Here is a 6857-nt window from a genome sequence, read left to right on the forward strand (position 1 = left end):
GACAGGTCACCGCCCTCTGATTTGTTTGATTCTTTTATTTAAAAAAATAAAGATTTCATAATGTAAAAGATTACAAATAGATCCACATCTGTCACCAGGCACAAAACTCAAGTCCAAGTGGCTCAAAGACCTCAACATAAATCCAGTGACACTAAACTTAATAGAAGAGAAAATAGGAAGTACTCTTGAACGCATCGGCACAGGAGATCACCTCCTAAATATAACACCAGCAGCACAGACACACCGAGCAAAACAATTAATACATGGGACCTCTTGAAACCGAGAAGCTTTTGCAGGGCAAAAGACACAGTCAGTAAGACCAAAAGACAGACTACAGAATGGGGAAAGGCCTTCCTTCACCAACCCCCACATCTGACAGAGGACTGATCTCCAAAGTATAATAAAGAACTCAAGAAACTAGACATATAAAAATGCTGAACAATCAATCCAATTTAAAAAAAAAAAAAATGGGCTGAAGAGCTAAACAGAGAATTCTCCAAAGAAGAAAAGAATCACAAATGACTGAAAGACATTTAAAGACATGCTCAACATCCGTCATCATCAGAGAAATGCCAATCAAGACGACTCTGAGATACCACCTTACACCAATGTCAATGTTGGAGAGGATGCGGAGCAAAGGGAACACTCCTCCTCCACCGCCGCCGGTGGGAGTGCAAACTTGTACAATCGCCGTGGAAATCAGTATGGCGGTATCTCAGAAAACTGGGAATAGATCGACCTCAAATACCCAAGGAACGCTTAAAGATACACAGGCTGTCTTTTGGTCTCACTGACCTTGTCTTTTGCCCTGCAGCACTATCTGCCATAGCCAGAACCTGGAAACAACCTAGATGCCCATCAACCGAAGATCGGATTATGAAAAGGTGGTACATAGACACAATGGAGTAGTACTGCTCCGCAGAGAAAAACAATGACAGCATGAAATTTGCAGGCAAATGAATGGATGGAACTAGAAAATATCATCCCGAGTGAGGTAACCCAAACCCAGAAGGACAAACATGGTGTGTACTCACTCACTCACTCACTCACTCATAAGTGGATTCTAGGTATAAAGCAAAGAAAAATCAGACTGCAACCCACAGAACCAGGGAGGCTATATGGGGGGGGGGCAGGGGGGGAACCCTAGAATGACTGTGGCTTATACTAAGTTTTGGTTTGACTCAATGACCGGGCAAGCCTCCATGAAACATTTCACAATTAGCATAGGATAAGAATTTATACTGTATCAAGCTGATACTAGAAAAATAAAAACCTTTAATCCCAGGCAGATGCAGGTGAATCTCTGTGAGTTTGAGACTAGCCTGGTCTACAAAGCAAGCTCCAGGAGAGCCAGAAATGTTACACAGAGAAACCCTGTCTCAAAAATATCAATCAAAGCCGGGCGGTGGCGGCGCACGCCAGTGATCCCAGCACTCGGGAGGCAGAGGCAGGTGGATCTCTGTGAGTTCGAGGCCAGCCTGGTCTACTACAGAGCTAGTCCAGGACAGGCTCCAAAGCTACAGAGAAACCCTGTCTCGAAAAACCCAAAAAATCAATCAAGAAATCAAAAAATAAAATAAAATAAAACTTCCAGGAGCAACAGTTTTCTCTCTGCCAGTCAACATATATGCATATCTAAGGAGACAAGTGAAGCTGTGGCCTCTCCCTTGAGTCTTCTCTAAAGTTTCGGGCACAAGGTCAAGAGGTTAGATGGTGACCTTGAACTTTTCACTTGCTGCTTTCCCAGAGGTCTGTCTTGAGTTCAATTTGCAGCAATCACAGTGCCTCACATCCAATTATAGTTTTTTAAAAAAGGAGAAGGGAATAATGGTGGGATAGGGAGTATCGCTGTACATAGCCCTTGAATCATGACCTACACCAGACCTGCCTCCAGTGTATTGGCATTAAAGGTGCTCATCTCCATGCCTTGCATCCTTTTATGGTACAAATCATTAGCCCTCGTATACAAATATAAATGGACTAAGGAAGAAATCAGAGAAATAACACCCTTTGCAATAGCCACAAATACTATAAAATATCTTGAAGTGACTCTAACCAAACAAGGGAAAGACCTGTATGACAAGAATTTTACGTCTTCAAAGAAAGAAGTTAAAAAAAAATGAGAAAATGGAAAGATCTGCCATGTTCATGGACAGGTAGGTTTAACATACTAAAGTAGCAATCGTACCAAAAGCAATGTATACATTCAATACAATCACCATCGAAACCACACCATTCTTCATAGATCTCAAAGGAACAATACTAACTTAATATGGAAAAACAAGAAACCCAGGATAGCTGAAACAATCCTGTACAATAAAGGAACTTCTAGAGGCATCACCATCCCTGACTTCAAGCTCTACTATAGTAATAAAAGCCGCTTAGTATTAGCATAAAAACAGACACATGGATCAATGGAATCAAATCAAACACCCTGACATAAATCCACACATCTATGAACACCTGATTTTTGAGAAAGCCAAAATTATACAATGGATAAAGGAAAGCATTTTCAAAAAATGGCACTGGCATAACTCTATGTCAACATGTAGAACACTGCAAATAGATCCATATATGCACAAAACTCAAGTCAAGTGGATCAAAGACCTCAACATAAAAAACAAAAAAAAAGAATTACACTGAACCTGATAGTAGAGAAAGGGGGAAGGAGCCTTGAACGCACTGGCACAGAAGACCAGTTTCTGAATATAACATCAACAGCACAGACACTGAGATAGCTAATAGCCATCCATGACTAATTTCACCAGATTCTTCCCCTTCTTCTGGCTGCCAGAGGAACCAAGAACTAGGCATTACAAGTGTTTGCAGACAGGCAGGCAGGCAAAATACCCCCCCACACACACACACAAATGATAAAATTATGCCATCAGGTAGGTTGGGCAGCTGCTTTGCCATCTGAGCCACCTCACCTGCTTCTGAAAATTTGAGTTGTAACAGCAGCATATCCATGTATCTTACCTTCTATATTGTCCTGGAAGATACCTTCGGTGAGGGTATTGCATGACTGCAGAATGGTCCCCAACAGACCTGCACACTCCTTCTGTGAGCCTTCGGTTGATCATGAAGCTCTATGTAGAACCAACCAGATGCTGCTGAGCACGTCTGCCAAATGTTACTGACTGGTGACATACTTTGATGACATCTCTTGATAACAGTGACCTGTAAAGGCAAAGCAGGTCTCCCTGTGATTGCTTAGTCCCATCCCATCAATAGAGGTGGGAGGGGTTTTCCTGAGTTTACTGATAGTCCTTTAAAAATATCTCCTGGCCTGGGTGTGGTGTCTATGCCTAATCCAAGCACTGAGGAGGCTAAGGCAGGCAGAACTTGGATTTGTAGGCCAGCCTGGTGTACTTAGTGAATTCCAGGAATGCTGGTGCTACATAGAAAGGTCCTGTGTCAAAGAGGAGGAGGAGGAGGAGGAGAAGAAGAAGAAAAAGGCTTCTGGGCTTCCAATGGTGATGCCGGCTTTTTTTTTTTTTTTTTTTAAAGAATTATTATGTTTACAAGTGTTCTTTCTACCTGCATGTATGCAGGCAGGCCAGAAGAGGGCAGCAGATCTAACTACAGATGGTTGTGAGCCACCATGTGGTATTAAACAGGCAGCTACGTTATGAGTTCAACACACAGTAAGTTCTAGGACAGACATGAACACACACCTAAACAGTGGGTTTTTTTTTATTGTTTTTTTTTTTTTGAGAGTTTCTCTGTGTAAGCTGTCCTGCAACTCACTCTGTAGATAAGGCTGGCCTCGAACTCAGAGATTTGCCTTGCCTGTGCCTTCTGAGCTCTAAGATTAAAAGCATGGGGTAACACCGCCTGGGCATAATCAGTGCATTAAACAAACAAGCAAACAAATTTAAAAAATCACACAGGGAGCACAGATGGTTCTTGGGATAAAAGTGCTTGCTACTGAGCCTAGAAACTTATTTGTGTCCCTACACCCCATATATTAGAAGAAAAAAGACACCTGCATTGGTCCTCTGACCTTCACATACAGGCCTATGAGGACCCCTCCTCCCACACCCGCACTCATATAGCTAATTAAATGATCAAGGAGTCCCAGAATACAAATGCATTCCCAACAGCCCTAATTCATATGTAAAGACAGTCCCAATTCAGGGTTAGGCGTGGTGGTACATGACTTTGATCTCTGCAATCAGGGAGGGGTAGGCAGGAATTCTGAGTTCAAGGTCAGCCTTATCTACAGAGTACAAGTTCAGGGACAACTAAAGCTATACAAAAAAACTGAATCTCAACAAACTAAAATAGACAAAAGAAAGGTCATAAGTCAGAGTGGAATTTAAAGACAGTGTTTTGGCGCCCTCTTGTGGCAAATCAGTCTTCATGCATTTTTCATAGTGAAACAGTGGTTCACAGAGGGCGGGACATACTAGCTACCTTCTGTCCTTTTGGTCAAATGTCATTGGTCAATTGGAAAAAAAAAAAAAACACCTGAGGATGGTTCCTAGGTGTATACTAAAAAGCGACAAAGCAACACTATTTCCACTTGCATCCCTTCTGTCAACTGAAGTAAGTAGACCACAACAAAAACAAAACAAAACAAAACAAAACAAAAGGGTATACGTGGAGCCCAGTGTTACAGGTGGAGCCCAGGGTTACAGGACTGTTCCTTTGTTTGCTTGCTTGTTTTTATTTATTTATTTATCTATTTATCTACCTATCTATTTAAACAGATGGTGTAACCCTGGAAGTGATTTTGTTAGGGTACATGAAGTCAAAGAGGTTATGGAAAGAAGGGTGTTAGAGAGCAGCATGGGGTGGAGGCTGGAAAGATATCTCAGCAGTTGAAGGCACTGGATAATCTTCCAGAGGATCTGGGCTTGGTTCCCTGTTAGGCCCTGGCCTCCTCCCATGTTGAGTAAAGCCGTTGCCTGCTTGCCGACCTTGACCAGATGTCCTCCCTATGCTAATTCCCTGCCGCTATCCACCCTCCTGAATGCTTAAGGGAAGTTCCTTGTTTGTGTATCCTGCATATTGGGCGTTCGTTAACAGCTTAGATGCAAGGATGTAGAACGTTCTGTAGCGAACTTCTGCCCTCTGGGGTTCTCCCATTATGCTGTAAACCTGTATTTAAGGTTTCCTCCCTCTTTCAATAAACGGCATTCGGAATTCTGCTGTGGCAAATGACTCGCTGTCTCTTGTATCTTATTTTTTAATCCACAGCCCCTCGCTCGGACATGGTGAATGGGTAGTGCGGGCATTACCGCAACAGTTCCCAAGACCCACACAAATGCTAACAGCCACCTGTACTCCACTTCCAGGATAGGCAACGCTGTCTTCTGGACACCACCCACACCTGGCAAGCCCTTGGGCCACCTACCGATACAAGCAGGAATAACACTCCTAAACATAAAATAATACAGTGAGAGGGAGGGGGTGGAAGGAGGGAGAGAAAGCACAGATGGGGTATATATCCAAGTCTACCAAGTTACAAAAAGCATTCCTCATACTGAAAGCTCCGGATGCATCTTTACTCAACTAGAGCCACAAAAGATCAGAATCAGGCAGCCAATCAGAATTATCTACAACAAAATACCACAGAAGTGGCTTCATTTGCATGAAAAGAATTGATTGATGGGAAATAGTAGGCAAAGTTGCTCACCGTAACCAAAAGAGAACTTTTTCTGCGTAGATACTCAGAGAACAGGAAGTCTTTGATAAATACTTTTTTCTCTGGATGTCTTCTCTTTAAAAATAGAACTGATAGCACGTTACAAACAGGAAGATGTTGTAAAACACTGATAGTTGTATATTAGCAAAGTATGTGTAGGCTTTTTAACAAATGTTTTTTGTAACCTTTAGAAATAGCACACCTCCCAGCACGTGGTTACATCTTTGCATTCACGTTTTAATCATTTCTGCTCTTATCTGCCTGGTTGCTCGGGTTTCTGAGTTTGTCATGAATGTTCTCTTGGCATGATAAAATTTGATCTTACACTCGGCGCGCAGAAGGGACACACAATATATCTGCAATGACAAGTTCATCTTGGTTTCCAATTACTGGAAAATCGTTTGTTTTCTTTTTGGTTTTTTGTTTGTTTGTTTGTTTGTTTTTTTGTTTTTGGTTTTACGAGACAGGGTTTCTCTGTGTAGCTTTTTTGCGCCTTTCCTGGATCTCGCTCTGTAGCCCAGGCTGACCTTGAACTCACAGAGATCCGCCTGCCTCTGCCTCCCGAGTGGTGGGATTAAAGGCGTGCGCCACCACCGCCCGGCTGGAAAATCGGATTTTGGAACAGGTTTTCTTTCGCGTGTATTTAGCATAGAGCTATTTATGTGGACCAAGATATTCTACTCCTTAATATCTGCCTACCTCTGCCATCCTCCTGGAGCTCGCCGCCGGCTGATAGTGGGAACCACCACGGCAGGCAGTTTCTTCTTGGTGTCCTACAACCACAAACAATTGAGTTCCTATTAGCGCACTATAATATATACCATTTGTTTGTGGGGTTCAGGATAATGACTAGATTTCTACCACACCTGACACGGCTTCTAGAGTATGAACTTTTAGCTGGGTATTTGGAGAAGAGTGTCCCATTGGACTAGAGAGAAAACACTGGCCTAAATTATCCAATGACATTCAGTAACCTGGGTTCCCTAGCATTTTCATTGGTCTAAAAGACCTTTGGACTTTTGCCAGGTAGAGGGGTGATCATGAATCTCGCCAAAGAACAAGTGTACCTTTCCGTTATGACTAAGGTTGGGTTTCTTTTTGAGAGAGGAAACGTGCTTGCGGACCAAGAACTATGAGAGAAGACACTACTCAGGTGCACTAGATTCTCCCTTCCACAAGGTGGCACTCCAACACCTGGTATTCA

This window comes from Peromyscus eremicus, unplaced genomic scaffold (genome assembly GCF_949786415.1).
Source record: "Peromyscus eremicus unplaced genomic scaffold, PerEre_H2_v1 PerEre#2#unplaced_250, whole genome shotgun sequence".
In the NCBI taxonomy this organism is placed as follows: domain Eukaryota; kingdom Metazoa; phylum Chordata; class Mammalia; order Rodentia; family Cricetidae; genus Peromyscus; species Peromyscus eremicus.